Source organism: Pithys albifrons, chromosome 7, assembly GCF_047495875.1.
Source record: "Pithys albifrons albifrons isolate INPA30051 chromosome 7, PitAlb_v1, whole genome shotgun sequence".
Taxonomy (NCBI): domain Eukaryota; kingdom Metazoa; phylum Chordata; class Aves; order Passeriformes; family Thamnophilidae; genus Pithys; species Pithys albifrons.
In genome coordinates this window covers 18,662,458-18,679,654 of record NC_092464.1, presented here as the reverse complement: position 1 = coordinate 18,679,654, position 17,197 = coordinate 18,662,458, and the positions used below count along the sequence as shown (strand labels likewise).

The following is a 17,197-nucleotide window of genomic DNA, read 5'->3' as shown; positions in this document are numbered from 1 at the left end:
GCATATGCTTTCTTAAGGTCATCTTAAATTGATTAATAATGGGTTTGAATCACTCCCAGACAAGGATTTCTTCAGTGCTGCCTCCATTGTTTGAAATAAGTTACTGTAAATATATGCTTAAAAGGCTTTGGGCTGTAACTTGCTTGGTAGGCCAACAGACAGGGAACTTGGGCCTGCAATAAATCTGATGGATATCACTGGGAGTTTCCTATAAGAAGTAATTTTCTATGTACAGATCACTGTGGGACCTTCAATCCCCCATTTAGTAAGGTCCAAGGAGCATCCTGTGAGATTGCAGGAGCCCTTCACTGATGGTGTCAGTGAGAACAGAAATCACCCAGGAGTTCTGCAAGGGCTGTGAAGCACTACCTCCACAAGAGGACCTTTACACAGAAGTGCATAGATGGGTGCTTGCAGAGCAGCATCCACCTTTCAGTCCCTCACGGCTTCCTTCTTCCTTTTCTGAAAAGAAATTATACAGATTTGGTCTCAGTTGGACTGAATAGCTTCCTTTGAAAAGGCTGAGGTAGATAATTTCAGATGTTTTGGAATTAAATGATCTGAAGCATTGCTAAATGCAAAGTCTTCCTCTTCTCCCCCCCTCCAGTTTATGATAATGATACTGTTACTATTATGATTGTATCCATTACAGACGTTTCCTTTACAGTTACCCCAGTTAGGATTAATCACCATCTGTACTGTATGAACTTAAGACCCAAGAGGCATTATAAGTGATGATAATAAACAAGTCCTTAGGACTACTTCAAGTGAAAAATTCAAAGCTGGAAAAATATATTTAATACTATGATACTCAGCTAAGCCATCAGTATTTTATTTTACATAAGGCCATATAGGACATAAAGGTACTTTAATTTCTGGTGTATAAAGTCAAATGTCATTCAAAAATTATTCCATTCACAAGTATCTTCAGTGGAAGAGCAATAATTTGCACCAGTGCTTGAGAAAAACAATCTGAATTCATTAATTTTGCAATTTAGAAAGAAATGGGGAGATTTAGCAAGAAATAAGAAAACTCAATTGAAACAACCTGGCTTCAGGACACCAGCATGAAATCGTATTGAACACCTTTGGCTGCTAGTGCTTAGAGATGTTGAAAAGAAAAAAAAAACTCAATAAATTAACACACCATAACACCAGTCTTACTAATCCCACAATCTGTACATTTGATTTTCAGGACTGTGCTCAGTCTATCACTTAAAGCAATACATGGCATCACTGGAATTGTTGCATGGGCTGCTGAATCAGAGACGTTGCCTCTGCAGCCAGTGCTGTTTACAGACCTCTTGAATGCTCTTGGGCAAGTTATTTCACCTTTCTGTACTTATGTTTCCCCTACCATCACTTGCCTGTCTTATCCACTTAGTATGGACTGTAGATCTCTAAGACAGGCATTCTCTCTCTGTTTGTGGTCAGTGAAAAGCCCAACTGAGTCTCACTTCAGCTGCAGCTTCTATGCATTGCTATATTACAAATACTCTCTCTTATCATAGCTGTAAATGCAATAAATCATACTTGGCAAAACCAAAGTCCTGGTAATATGATCTCCCTCTAAAGCATCTACTCTACAATGTAAGAGATGAGTAAAACACCAATTAGTTATTTACTTAAATGAACAAGCATGAAGTTTGGAAGAATATATATTAATGAAGTTTTGTTGCTGCTCTAGCTCATGATTAAGTGGATTATACAAGTTCATAGCAGCTGTTTCTTGCCCAACGCTCTATGTAGACAAAGCTCCATGATAGATATGCTAGATATGCTCCATGCTTTATCACAGAAAGGTCAAGCTCAGGCTGCCCACCTTCCAAACAGTAATGTCAGCTGGTTAGGAACAGGAGGTGCAGAAAAGCAGAAACCAAAATTGTGTTAGTAGCTGATTCCATTTTAAAGATACCTGCAAAATGAAAACACTGTCCTTCATCAAAATAAACCAGGGCACACTTGTGACTTTGTAATTATGTTTGTTAAGTGCTGCCTATCTTACTCTTTCTTGCTCTTACCTCTTAAATTTCTCAGATTGGCAGAATTTACAAAGGTAGCAGTTGTTCCAGGAGATACTGCAGCCTTGGGGAACTCCTACCAGTCTGGTTATATGTCACCCAGCAACAAGAATAATTTTTGTAAGGGGGAAAAGCAAAATCATCCAAACAAAATGTATTAATTTAGTATATTTCCTTCATATGCATTTTTTCCTATCTTGAGAGACCCTGGTTTGTTTTTTCTTTAAACACGCATGCAATTGTAAATAGCCCATTGCTTCTTATTCCCCTTTTCTGTCAGTTTACATCCAAGATTAGCTTCTTATTTTCAGACTCCCTATGCATTCAGATTTTTGCTTAAGATATCTCTCTCAGCTCGATTAGAGCGTAAAAGCGCAGTTTGCCTGAATAGAACTGCTAATGTGATGTTCCCACGGAAGGAGACGGTCGCCTCGCTGCCGATGGATACATTCTGATGGAAACCACTCAAGCCAGCAAACATTCATCTGTCTTTAAAAAGGAGAGAAGGTGGTTTCGGGTGCCGGTGCACATGCTGGTGCCCTTCTGGCAAATCTCTCCACCTGGCTGTGGCAGGAGGGCCCGTCGTCGGTGCAGAATCTACCGGGCCAGTGCATGAGCGAGTTTATTATACCCGTGTAGGACTGGTTTGGGGGGGCTTTGAATCACAGGAGCGACACGAGTAAAGTGCTCCGCTTAGCTAGATGCAGCTATTAGGATGCTTAATAAATATTTATAGTCCCTCACCGGGGAGGTGATTGACAGCACGGGGGCAATCGCTACCCTGCAGCTGCAGGCAAGCAGCTCGGGGCAGGCAGCTCGGGGTGGGGGTTGCGCGCAGTGGGGCTGCGTTGCTTTCGCACTCGCGGAGGGACGTGGGACGACCGCTGTAGGTCCACAGTTCCCGTCTTCCTCCCAGGGGCTGCGGGCGCCCCCTGAGCAGGAATCGCCCCGGCCCGCGGAGGGACGAGCGGGCGCTGCGCGGCGCGGCCCGGCCCGGCTTCCCCCGCGGTGCGGGGAGGGCGCTGCCGCAGTGACTGCGGTCCCGCGGAAAGCTGCGGAGCCGCCCGCCCCGCTGCAGCCGGGCTGCCTGCAGGTGAACTGAAAGTCGTCGGGGAGAGGGAGGAGGCAGCGGAGGAGGAGGAAGCGCGCAGCCCGTCCTGCGCGCTGCAGGCGGCGGAGACTCCGCACCGCCCCCCGGCCCTCCGCGGCGGTGGCATCCCGACGCTCCGCCGAAGTGAGTGGCTCCCAAAGTTCGCTTTTCTGAGGGAGGGGGTGACCTTGCGGCGGCCGCGCCTCGGGCAGGTGGGGCTGAGCGGGGCGGGGGTCGGCGCTGCCCCCGGCAGCAACTCGGGGAGGCGAAGGGCAGGGCGGGGAGCGGTACGGGTGGTGCCCGGGGAACGGAGCGGGTTCCCGGCGCCGGGGAGGCACCGGCAGCCTCGGCGGAGCGCGCCGGACTCTGAGCACTGCCCGCACACCAGGGGGCTTCGGCGGCGGCCCGAGCGGGTCGGTAGCGCCGCATCCTCCGGCCGGTCTGGCTGTGCCTGTGCCCGCGAGCCTTCTGCTTGTGAGTAAACTTAGGAATATGTCAAACTTAGAAGTTACTCATGGTAAGCATGAGTACCACATAAATTGTTTTTTCTCCAATGAACATGATGAGTGAGTGTGTATTGCATACATCGACTGTAGCCAGAAGCTTTCCACAACAGAATTAGCGTAATTTTTGGAGGAAAAACCCCAACCCGAAGCCTTTAAGAATGTGCACTTTGAGTCAGAAGCTGTTCCATTGAGCCGTGAGGAAGAAAGCGCAGCTTCCCAAACACTCGAAGTGAGGGGTCCACAACCGTAGGCTCTGCTCGCAGGGACCGTGTGAGGATAGAAGGTGCTCAGTGGGGTGTTTTGCGTGTGTATTTGCCCATGTGTGTGCCCTGAGGTATGATCTGCTGACAGCTGACAGCCAACTTTTTCTGACGCTTCTGGAGTTTATGAAAAACTACTGTTAGCTTCAAGAATAGCAGGATTTGGCTTGTCGGTGTTTGGCAAAGTTCAGCCCCCTGCATATAGTACTGGCCAGGGTGGTGATGTCATTTTCTTAGAATATTTAAATGTCATGTTTAGTGCTACATATCTGTGCTGCTGTTTAAAACCAGTCATTATTAATTTGCTTTTATTTCTTGTTCTTTCTCTGTCTTAATACCTTCAAAATATTTGTTTGAAGCTCTGCAGATGAGCATTGCATACTGCCCAGGGAATCACCAGCTGATTGCGTGTCTCTGGCTGCTCAGGAATGCTGCCTGGACAGTAGCTTTTGCCTACTGTGAAAGCACAGTTAGACTATTAGACAAAATATTGCATAATATGAAACATTAGGATGTAAACTTTTAGACTTCTGGTAACTGGCTTTCTGCATATTAGAGATGGATATCAAAACCTTATCCTTTATTTTTTTTTCTTCTGACCTTGTGAACTGCAGTGAATAGAAATCTGTATCCTTTAGCTCTCTAAGAATGACGTTTTCATACAATGACAGATCTCTGACTAAATATAACAACTCTTGTTTTTTCTTAATTCTGTGTTTACCAAACAAAAACTAATCTCGAATTCCTTTGATAACACCCAAACTACCAGATGCAGGAATTTCTGTGCACCAGCCTCTCAAGATGCTGGTCTTGTATGTACAGCATCCAGGGTACCGTGTTGATAGTGGACAACTCTTTCTGTGGCCAGAAACTCACTCTGATTTCGTGCCGTGTGTGCATATCTGACTGATATGCATAGGCCCAAACATTTTATATAATGGTATAGTTCAGGATTGTGGGTTTTAGAGAACTTTTGTCCTCAGACCATTGCAAAATTAGAGGAGGAGGTTTAGTATTGAATATTTTTAATGCTTCTGTGTCTAGAACTGTACACTTTTCCCTGTATGGCAGATGAATTACTCTAAAACTGTTTTGACAATTTGCTGTAATTCAGATTATGTTTTCTAAAGACTTCAACCTACAGCAATGAAACTTATTGGAATAATGTGCCCATCCCTTCTTGCCCTCTCCAAAAGAAGTCATTGCCTTTGTATTCCTATTCATCATTGGTTTTGTTGGTTCCTTTTTGTGTTTGTTTGACTGGTTTGTTTTGTGCTCTTTTTATAACAGGTAGATGTTCTGAATAGCTACGTTGCTGTCTGCCTACTTTTGGTGTTTGAAGTAGCCATCTCCTGTTTATTGCTTTGTGATAAATTACTGTGCTCATACTCCATATGTGTTGCTTTTGGTTTAGGCTATCGGAAGAGGTGGGAAAAGTTAGCCTGACTTCTTTTTTTTTGTGACATATTCATAAGGAAGCCTATGCTCTGATACGGCAGACTTGTTTCTTGAGAGAATACATTTATTTCTCCTCATTCAAGAATACATTTATTTCTCCTCATTCAAGGTTAAAGCTTGGCAGCTCCTTATTGTGGAATCTTGTGTAATAGGGGCTGTCCAGACATTGGTTTTGTTGGGGCAAGGATGACGTCTAGGCTGCTGTTTGTAACAGTTTGGATTTTGTAAGGTTACCCTTAATTGAACGGCTCTCTTGTGTTTGACATTTGCTGTGACCTCTTGCTGTAAGCAGACGGAGACAGTTAATGATTTTGAAGCTTGTCTTTCACTGAGAGTTGAAAATGAGGATGCTTGCTTCTAGTTTCTGTTCTAACTCTCAGCCATGGCTGATTTTTTTAAGTGTTCTATTACATCCCTATTTCACTTGGGATTTTTTCAAATATACAGAAAAATTTATGTGTGTACTGGGAATCTGGGTACTTAAAGGTTGCTTTATAGATACAGAAGTTGTAAAGACAAAACTTGGTCCTTTTACAATTTTTATGTTGTTTAGTCAGTGTTTGCAGAGGGCTATTGGAAGTTAAGTTAGAAGCAGTGAAGAAAGCAGTGAGGAGAAGGTAGACTGACAAATATAGGACTAAGAAAAGGAGCAACGCACTGGAGCAAGAAGCAGAGGACACAAAGCAAGCAGAGAGGGAGGGTACTAAAGAAATAACTGGGAAAGTGGGGTGGAACTAATGTTAGCTGGCAGGGAAAGAGGAAAAATATGGACTTTCTTTTCTATTTGACTCATCACTTACATCAAAATGTAATGAGTGTACAATCTCATGGAGGATGAAAGATATTTTTTACTTACTATTCCTTATGTCTGTTCTGTATTTGACACTTGGCAGTGGGCAGAAGCTGAAGCCTACAGAGAGGAATTGTATTGCAGACCCAGCTTTGTCAGCTTGTAGTAACTAATTAATTTTGTCCATTACCTCAGTCTTGGACTCTTCTGCTGAAACAGTTCATGTGACTGGTTTGTCATGGTATCTGTGTGTGTTTACACCTCAGCAACGGTACCAAAAATGGCACCTTGAGTGTTCAAAGAGTGGTTGGTGGTAACTGCTCTCTCTCATAAATAGCCTGGCTGGAATGTAAATTGCTGACCTGGGGGTGAAGGTTCTTCCAGTCCATTGCAATTACTTGAGCTTTTGGGCCTCTTCCAATACAGTGTGTTCCAGCTGGGCATCACTGATTGTTTAATTCTGGAAAAACAATTATGCTTCTCCTTAAATGTGTTGTGCTATGGTGCAAAGGGATATTCTTCTGTAATATCAAACACCTCAATCCTTCTGACTGAATAAGGTGTGGTCCTTTGTGTTGACCCAGTGAAGACATGCCCATAACACCTGATATTATGTTTATCTGTAAGTCCTTGTAGGTTTGTATTTGTAGATTTGGATTCACTAAAAACTTGTATATAGTTTATATACACAAGATTGATTCTGTAATTTTTTTTTCCCTCAGCACAGCTGAACGATAGTGTTTCTTCCATTTTTCATCCAATGCAAATTGGAATTGGCTATATTCTTGAATGCTTCAGAATTCATTAAATAATAGAATGGTAGTTTTCCAAGCCAGCATGAAATTAAATAACTCTAAACATGTATACAGAAAAAGGAAAATATTGAGGTATTTGTTGCTAACATTGAGGTATACTGTCAGATCTTGGGGTAACAACATTATTTGTGCCAGGGTGGTGGGTAATCCCAAAAGAAGAAATAGGTTGTGTGGTGGGGACAGAATGGATTGGGACAGTGCAGTGATTCCCCCACAAGTATGTCTTGATAGTAAATGTTGGTGGGGAGTTTCTTTATCCTTTTATTTTAAAAATTTATTTATTAAAGGGATATTAAAATGATTGCTTGTTATCCCTTTTCCTCCATTTTCTTTGTATGGCAGAAGAGAACTAAACCCTTCTGCAGTTCCCCACTGAAAACCTCTCAGGAAACCCTGACCAACTGGAGTATCTCCAAATCACTTGCTACAGTGTTTGAGTTTGTGCAATTTAATGGCTAGTCTGTAAAATCTTGTGGACTCTGTATTTTCTTAGAACAGCATAGCATTTCTATGTGTTACCATTTTGTTTCTTTCCTTGTACCTCTTCCTTCCTCCTGTAGCATCGTGCATCTTTACTTTAGGAACCAAACTGCCCCCTTCTAAAGTACAATTTGTATGCATATGGGTGTTGGTTTGGATTGGTTTGCATTTTTTCTAAAATCAGTTTGTAGATCTTATGCAGTGGAAACTTAGTTTGCTATGTCCCTTCTTTGAGCATGGTAAGACATGAAGTGATGCCTTTGTGGAATTTGGTAGGAGTTTGGTTAAGAGTGGAGTTTTAGAGGAGTCTTTAAGAACTTTGTAAGAGGGCATGAGTATTTGATGAAGGACACGACTTAAACCAAATTAAAATCACCACAACAAAAAAACTTCTGGCATTTGCTTGTTGCCAAGATGGTATATACAACTTTATGCTTCTCAAACTCACTAAATCTGGTATTTTTATCTTGCCTATCTAGTGTTTCCCTTTCTTTCAATTTTCTTGTGATCTCTATCCCAAAGGAGCATGAACACTAGAAACATTGAAATCCTCATTTCCTTTACAAGGATGGAGAAGTAAGCCCTTCTTGCAATGCTGACTGAAGGACCCCTTGACTTTGGGAGAATGCAACTTAATCATGTCAGTTTTAAGAGTTCTGGACAAGACACGTCCCTGTGTGTGTGCACTCCTCCTGCTCCTTTTCTGGTGCAGCTGGTGTTGGCGGGTGCTCCATCTCTCTGTTCCCAAGTCTAGATATGCAGTTCAAACAGACCTTCTCTAGCTGGAGTTTCAAGTCTTAGGGAAGATTTTCTTGGCAACAAACAAAATATGTATTTAACAATTAATTTGCAGTTGGTGGTGTTTATTGCATGACTAAAGTTGCTGCCCTTTTTCTGTACTTTCCTTAGAATACATTGAAACTATATAGCATAAATTCAGTTTTGCTGTGCAACTTGGATGTAATGTACAATATAATATGCAAGATTACTTATAATTAGGCATTTAGTAATTGTTTTAGAAGCTGATGATTATAGCCTTTTGACCTAGGAAGGTTTTTTAAAGTGAAATGTAGCAGTACTATTTTTTTCCTCATAATTGACTTACTATTTTCTGTTTAAACCAACTCTATTCTTGCAATACTGCATGAAATAGAGTAGTGGAAGGTTCCTACAATATATCAGAGCTCAGCATCATGTTGTTGGGTACTGGAATGCCAATGGGAAAAAGCAACAGGATTCTCTTGGTATCATGTAAAACAGAGCATGGACTGTCAAGACAGTTAAAAGTGAATATTGCTTTGGTAATGACAAGTCCTGCCTTGGAAACAGCATTCTGTCTGGCAAGAGTTTAAGTTCTGTAATTAGGTAATATATTCTCTCCTTTATTGCCATGACTTTGTATGGAGATTACTTGGAAATGTTTTCTGGAAGAAGTTTTGTAAAATTATTTGTTGTCATTTTGAAATCCAAAAGAATGGATTATACATATTTGTTACTCCGTCATGGAGTATGTAATTAGTACTCTGGCTGAACATGTATTATGCATTTAGTGAGCAAATACTTTCCATTGTAACGTTTGTTCTAATAAACCATATTTTAGTGTGGATAATCCTCTTTTAACATAATTGGAACATGGAGCTAATACTTAAATATCTTCAGTTTAAAGGCTGATGGAATGGTTGTAGTACGCTACTGTAATGTCAGTGAAGAAATATTGAAGTGCAAAGGAGTCATGTGCTATAAGCATGACCGCAAAATTGCTGTATTTCATCCAGTCCCATTTCTAGCATTCTCGTATATGGCAGTAGTGTAGTCATTATAAAGATTTTAATTGGCTATGAGCTTGCCAGCTTGTGTTTGCCAACTATACTGAAATTCTGGCCAAACTTTTAAAAATTATGCAGTAAACTGCAGTTGGCTGAAAATGATAGATATAAATAGATGATATAGTGCTGAATTACAATTCATTATTGAAATTCAGCTGGTATGTAATAGATAGCCATAAAAAGGCAACGTTATTCCCCTAATATGGGCCTTTAAATGAATGTAGGATTTTTTATTTTTTAGTGAAGTTAATGTTTATCACAAACTCATGAAGTCTAGTTCATAGTTAGTGGCTCTTTGCAAACAAAATACTTTTCTGTTCTAGAAAAGGGTTGTGGTCTACTATCTGGTTGGTTTTCAGTAGGAATAGTTCCATTATTTTGTTTTGATGTTAGGCAAAAGTTGGATGAAGACATTGTATTTTATACATAAATCGCTTTTCAAGCATCTTGCTTCAAAAATCATATTGGAGAACAGCAGTATCTAGTTGATTATTATTTGTGTTGCCTTCTCCCAGTAACAAAGAATATTTTGTGCCTGATGGGAACTTTGAAACCAGTAAGATACAAAGGCTTATTCATGGAATCAGATTTTATTAATCTGTGTTTGACTCCATAGCAGTGCCTTCCACAGGCTAGAATAGCATCAAAGTCCAATTGCATGGCATGGGGTGGCATGTATGGTAAGGACTCTGGGGATAAATCAAACTGGAAGGGACCTCATAAAGTCTCTAGAGCAGCCTCCAGCAGACAACAAGGACAGCTGTGGTGTCAGGGCAGGTTGCCGAGGGCTTGATTTAGTCATATCTGCACAGGCTTCGTCTGTGGACATTTTCAGATCTCTCAGGGCAACCTGTGCTGCTGCTTGACTCTCTTCACAGTGCATATAGCTGTATGGGTTATGTGTTTCTCCAGCATGTGTGGCTGATGGGTGCTTTTGTGTTAGATCTTGACTTTATTATTTGCGTTGCCTAACAGGAGGTTTTACAATGTAATTTTAGAAGAAGAGGGTCAGTTCCCTGACTTAGACGTTTCACGTATGTGCTGGGGCTATTTCTTTTGGACACAGAGAAGTTGGGTGCCTTAGAATCCAAGCTAAAATTTGCTTCTTGGGGCAGAAGGTGCAGAGAGTGAGGAAATGTCACATGTGGGTTATGTTTGATATCTTGTCTTCATGGAGGAAAGGCATACGAGGCAATGCCAAGTATTGAGTGTGCAAAATCCAAAGACTAGCATTTGCAAAGCAGTATGTGAGGCCAAGACCAGGAACTAGTTCCTGAAGTTTTGTCAGTTTGTGTTGTTCAGATAGAAGAGCTATCATTTAGTTATTGATTTGTCTTCATTCCTCTGAAACTTGAGACCTGGTTACGAATAGTTTGACGTATTTTAGGTAAAAGACAAGGAGGTTAGTTTGAAACACTGAGTAGTGTTTCAAGTTACCTTGTACGTTGCTGCCTTCAAACTAGAAATTCTTTTGTAGTAGGTGTCATCTGAGTGGTAACTTCATGAACTCTTCAGCCCTTAGTTAACACTTCTGGAATGACTTGACAGGAAAATGGGAGACATTAAGCAATTCCTCAGCCTAGGTAAGGATTAAACACACTTTTCTTGTACCCTGGCATTGTAAGTTGCTAAGGTCTGTTTATCTCTCTTCTATTGAAACTCTGCAGATGGATGAACAAACTTCAATATTCTTTGGGGCGGGAAACATAAAACTATTTCCTTCCGATGAGTGCTATTGCCACTGAGCTAGAGTTCACTGCAGGTGTGGTCTCTCAGGCTTTATCTGTGTTACTGTGAAGTGTCTGCTGCTGTATTCACTAATGGTATTAATGATGGATACGTCAGCTGTCAGCATGCTAATAAGAATCATTAACTATCCTCAAAGCAGCTAAATGGCACAGCTGTTGAAAAGGCAGGAGTTGCAGGCAGTCTTGTGTCTGAGCTCCTCTTCCAGCTCTAATGGATTGAGCTGAGGGAAAACCTGAGGGCAAAAGCTTGAAGGCAGATGAGTCTGTGTGAGAGATTCTTCCTTTTGATGTTTGCTTTAATGTTAACAGAGCACCAGCATGCACTGGAATTGCTTGACTGGAGTCGTATTATTTTGGTGTTTAATAACCTGTGACCCTTTATTAGTTTCCGGTGTTATTATTGTAATTGCAATATGACATCTGTAAGTTTCCAAGTGAGGCACTGTGCCTTCCTTGATTACTTGTAGGTGCAGATTTACTGGTAGCTGAACCTTTTTATTTTTCACCGATTTCAAGGTGTTGTCTTGTTTATACTAAGTGTTACAGATTTTCTTTGTAAACCAAATGTCTCCATAGGGAGATATTAATATCCTATTACTGTACTTGTGTAATTTCATAATGCAAGTTTTATAACCAGTTCTTTTATGGAGTTCTCTTTCTCTTTATGGCCTCTGGCACAGAGCTTGGTCTCTGGATTTCTCAGTAAAGACCAGATCTCTGAATGCTTAATATCATTCACAATAAATTAGACCATTCACAAGCATCCGACACAGAAATTAATGCTTTTCAAATTTTTTTGCCTATGAAAGAGTAAAATCCCTCTCGTGTATGCGGGAGGACTGAGAAGAGAAACGGGGCACTTCTCCTAGGAAGGGTGCGGTTAAATGGAAGTTGGGGCGGCAGATCTGTGGCACAGCGAGGAGGCGTTCAGCGTCCGCTGTCCCTCGGGATTCTTGTGCAAAGGCAGAAGAGGGATGCGAGCGGCGGGCGCTGCTGAGGCGCTCCGCGGCCACAGGAGGGAGCGCGGCTGCTCCGCGCCGAGCACGGGAGATGCTCTGCCCGGCTGGGCCCCCGGCCCGGGACTGAGCGCACAGCGCAGGGTTTGTCCTTCCCGGGCCATCTGCGGCTCAGCCCTCCTGTTCGCACGGCCTCATTTGCCGGAGCTGGGGGATCAATGCTATTTTATGTCTCCGGCGGAGTTTCAAAGGTTACGTGGGGCATTGTGTGCAGGGCGAGAACAAGAGTCCCTTTCTTCCTCAGGCTGCTGGCTTCGAGAGCTGCTGGAAACTTTCAATGAATGATAAAGTTATACTTTTTCTTACTCGTTTCAGTTTTGTGGCTGACATTTTAAAAATTCTGAAAAAATATCTGTAAAGGGCACCAAATAAGCTGAAAATTAAGATCCAAAGATATGAAGTACAGTGATATAAATATTTAAACCACAACTGTTGTTTATTCTTTCTTTAGTGAATTAAGCTAGTCAGTGCAAATTGGTCTGGAATTCTGTTGCCCACTCCCCTCAAAGGGAACCTCATTTTGCCATACAACACTGTTGGATACAGTTGTTTTAACAGTGGCATTTCTTTATTTGTGATTCTATATTAAACTGAATTTTAAGGATGCTTGCTTTTTTCACCATCTTCACATTCTATCAGTACAAGGACTTCATTTCTCAAATGCTTAAGCAAACCCAAATATATTAGGACCAAAGAATATCAATAACAGCGTATCAACTGCTTTAATACATTGCTGTTGTTTCCAAAAAGTTCACCAGAAACACAGAGGTCATCAGGTGCTCCGGCCAGTCATGCTAGTTCCTTAGGTGCAATGCACTATTTGAATTCACACACACACAGAAGTTCAGATTGGGACAATTTTTTTCCTGATGAGGTTACTTTTGCCACCTCTTACATTTGCTCTAGAACAAGAAACGCAATGGAAGTGATGAAAAATACTTTTCCATCTTGAGGCTATACCATAATACTTGATACAAAGAATTAAAGCATAGAGATATTCAGACAGACTGTCACTGCATTGCAGCCATCTCTCTGAAGCAGTATTTTAATACAGACCTAGATGTAGAGGCTATGTTTGTGAGATTTGACATGTCCTAGTAATTCCTAGCATGATGTCTAGCATCTTGAACTCACAAACCATCTTCATGCCACTTTCCTTTTACTCATTTTAGAAAGATATGGGTATTGAACATACTGTACTTTTTGAAATAAAACATCCCAAATACACAAACAAATTAGTAATATACTAGAAAAATCACTGAGCCATAAGACCTAAAACCTTGAGGCTGTTTTTTCTATAAATGAATATCATATGCAACATTCAAATACAACAAAGTTAGCTGTTCATTGTAACCGGGCAGAGCTGAAATACTGTGCCTCTATCAGTTCATCAAATGACAGGTACTAAATTGGAACTGATTAAATGTGTGATTAGTTGATACATTAATTTTGAGCAACTGCAAACTAACGTGTGTAATAATAAAGTTGCATTTTTGTGCTGCAGCAAGTATGAGCAGAACTTTTTATTCATCAACCATGCTCCCCAATTTTGCTTTACGTAGCTGAGTAACTAAAGCCGTGAGACTTTCTGTAATGTGGAAGCAAGAATTAAAATGTTAGTAGTCTCCTAGAGTTTTTGCCCTAAAGATGTCATATAGTTAAACCACAATTTTCCCACATGCTTAAATATTAAATGACAGCAATTTACTTGTTGATTGTTGATCATTATTGATATAACAGCTGGGGTTTGGTGATGATCAGTCTAGCGATCTATCTGTCTGTCTGTCTATCTAGCTATCCATCCATTATCTTTTTTTTCTTTTCATGGTACAAAGGATAATTGTAAGATGGTGATTGATGGAACCAGATGCATTATAGATGCTTCTAGTTTTGAACTTTGGAACTAATACTAGCAATTTGCAGGAATACAATTAGCACAACTTCTTGCTGTAATAGTTACCTAGCTGCTTTTTGTAGCTCATAGAAGGTGCAATGCTGGACAAGCAGTGCTGTGTGCTTTGTGTGGCATGGACTGCACACATCTGTCTGTTGCAGCTCTTTCAGCAGACGAATCAGTAAGTTTTGATAGTAGCACTACTGAGTGATTGAAAAATAATAAGTTACAGATTTCAGTAGCTTCCATTAACTATGAGAGTTTTTGTTTTGTTATGCATAGGGGGACATGACCTACTGATGTGATCATTAATTGATGGGGTCATTCAAGTTGTTGTGTGAAGTGGCGCAGGAAGCTGTGAGGTAAATGCTAAGTCTGTAGCTAATTGTCAGAATTTGCAAGGTGTTACATGAGAAGTACTCCTCTAAACTTACTGTTTCTTATGTAGTTTCCTATAGTTTGCTGCTGTCTGAGAAAAGGTGTGGGCTAATGAATATTTAAGTGCAGCCTGCCTTAAGATTTACATAAGGTGGCAGTTCCAGAGCAGTTACACCTCTGATTCTTCTGTTGCTGTCTCCCTCCAGTTCTGTTGAGGTTATAGCTCTGTAGCACAGAAAGGAATCTTTTATCTACATTTTGTCATTAAATGGTTGACTTAGGTTCCCACTTGTCTCCTGAGACACATGTGCAAGCATATTTGGAGATCTTGGTTAATAGTTTCATAACCAGTTTTTACAAACAACTTGCATCTTTTTTTCTTTGAGAAATTCCTTCCTTAGTTGCACCTACCTTTATCTGCAGTCTAAGGGAGGCTTGGTATGCACTGACAGTGCTGCTTTTAGAAAGAACAAAGGGCTTGTAGATGTAGAGCCTGAGATGGAACTATATCACCTTGTGCTTGATGAAAGCTTACTTTGAACAAATGCTGTCCATAACACAGGCTTCTGCTGTATCATTCAGGCTCAGTAAGGAGGATATTTTTTATAATCTTCTTTTTCACTTTCCTCCTTTTTTTTTTCTTTTTTTTCCTATTTCCATCATGAGCATGTTCAGAGTAGTTGTTGGTGCTAAATACGACAGAAAGCTGAGCAGGCAATCTGGGACTTGTGTGCCATGCCCTGGGATGCCTTGTGACTGTATGAAATGTCAGTGAAGCATTGTTTTTCTAACATTGATGCAGTTTTACTTCCTATACTGGGATCTTATGATACCAGACAGAGGAGTTGGTAAGATTCAAGAGTCTTGAGCTCCATTGCTTTCACATAACCCATCAGTTTCATATACCTGATCACTCAGTTTTTTAGAAATGTTGTTACAGATGTCAGGCTTCCAGAGTAGATTTCTTTTAACTGTGCAATAGAGTACTGTGTATTAAATATTACTTAATGTTTGCTTTTAAAAATTATATTTATCATCAAACATAGTAGTTGAATAGTCAGTGCAAACCAAAATGGTGGCAGGAAGGTAAATAGTCTCACCTTTGGGAATGAAAAAAGGAAATAACTTTTAATAGCAAAATCTTTCTAAAATGAGTAAAGGTGAGGTGTGAAGATGGTTTGTGGGCTCAAGATGCCAGACATCATGCTAGGAGTTACTGGGACACATCAAATCTCACAAACTTAGTCTCTACATCCAACTTTATAATAAAATACTGCTTCTGAGAGATGGTGCAATGTAGTGGCAGTCTGTCTGAATACCTCTATGCTTCAATTCATGTCAAACTTTACAGTATAGCCTCAAAAGGAAAAAGTGGCTATATTTTTACATTTCTGCTGTTGCCTTTCTTGTTCTAAAGCAAGTGTAAGACATGGCAAAAATAAACTGAGGGTCAGGTGGAATTCGGTGTGTCTCTGAATTTGGATGGTGCATTGCATCTAAGGAACTAGCATGCCTGGCCAGAGCACCTGATTAACTCTATGTTTCTGGTGAACTTTGATTTGGAAACAGCAGTGCATTACAGCAGTTGATAAATAACAACTATTGATATTCTTTGGTCATAGTGTAGTTGAATTATTTGGAGAACTGAAGTCCTTGTACTGATAGAATGTGAAGATGGGGAGAAAAACCAAGTATCCTTAAATCCAATTTAGCATGGAATCACAAATGAAGAAATGCTATTGTTACAATAACTGTATCCAACAGTGTGGCATGGCAAAATTAGGCTGTTTGAATTTCTTAATTGAATTTTCATACCTAACGTATTTGGATTTTTTCCAAACATAAGCTTATTTCATTTTCCTGCATGTCATAAGATTAAAACATGGCAGTGTTAGGTTTTTGTTGGTTTTTTGGGTTTTTAAAATTTTTTTATTTTTAAGGTACAGCTTGAGTCCTGCCCTGTTCCATTTTATGTCGTTTATGAGAGAAATGTGCATCTTTAAACTCTATTCCTTATATGTGGTAAAATCTTTCGAATACATTGCTAAAGTGTTTAACTGTTTAGCAGAGTGGTGCCCTGTTATATTCACATACGTGTAGTTCTATCATTCCTTAGTTTTTCTGCTGTATCCACTGTGGTATTTTAGTAGTAGTCTTTTTTTGAGTTCTTGAATTTTTTTCTGGAGTTTACAACTGCACCGGTTGGACTTTTCAGGGTCATTACTGGTGTGTTTGTTGAAGTGACAGTTACTGAGTAATGTTTTTTCTTTCTGAGATGTGTAGATTTGAATGCAAACAAGACACAGGATTTATACTGTCTGTCTAATTTATAAAAGTACTCTTTAGCTGTGAATGGGGGAATGACTGAAGCACAGCCAGGAAAACTTTATTCGGTATTTGGATGAAGGCCATAAATAGAATTCAGCTAACACACGCCTTTGTCTGTTGTTGAAATTCAACTTTAAAAGGATTAATTTCTCAACCCTATCCTGCTGTGCAGAATCCTGAATATTAACAGCTTTTCGTAAGGTTAGTGGAACACTGCAGTAACTTATTTTTGTTTAGCTGCGAATTGCTTGCAAAACTACCTTTTTAATAGTAGCATTTTTGGTTCTAAAAGTTGTACTTTATAAAAAGCAGGAAACAACCTTTAGTTCTCATTTTTATTTTTAACTATAAGAATTAATGATAATCACAGCTGGGATAAAATTTTAATGTCTGTGGTGGTTAATTATATAATACTGATCATCTTTCTTTAAAATAGAAGTTGATGTCTTTCATCAAATTCTTTTATCTTCACTAACATACTATAGTGTGCATTTCAGTGTTGGAGCAGCAGCATTTGCAGGTAAGATTTGGATTTTACACTGTCCAGTGCTGCATCATCAACATGGAGTGCTCAGATCCTCTGCTGA

At 40.3% G+C, this 17,197-nt stretch overlaps 1 protein-coding gene across 1 annotated transcript in view; it reads left to right on the top strand.

Annotated features, from left to right (window-relative positions):
- Positions 1-3,152: 3,152 nt before the first annotated feature.
- Positions 3,153-17,197, top strand: part of KIAA1217 (KIAA1217 ortholog) — a 351,226-nt gene continuing 337,181 nt past the window's right edge. Inside the window, exon 1 of the mRNA XM_071560130.1 lies at positions 3,153-3,255. The gene's annotated coding sequence lies outside the window, so the exon portion shown is untranslated. The remainder of the gene's footprint in view (positions 3,256-17,197) is intronic.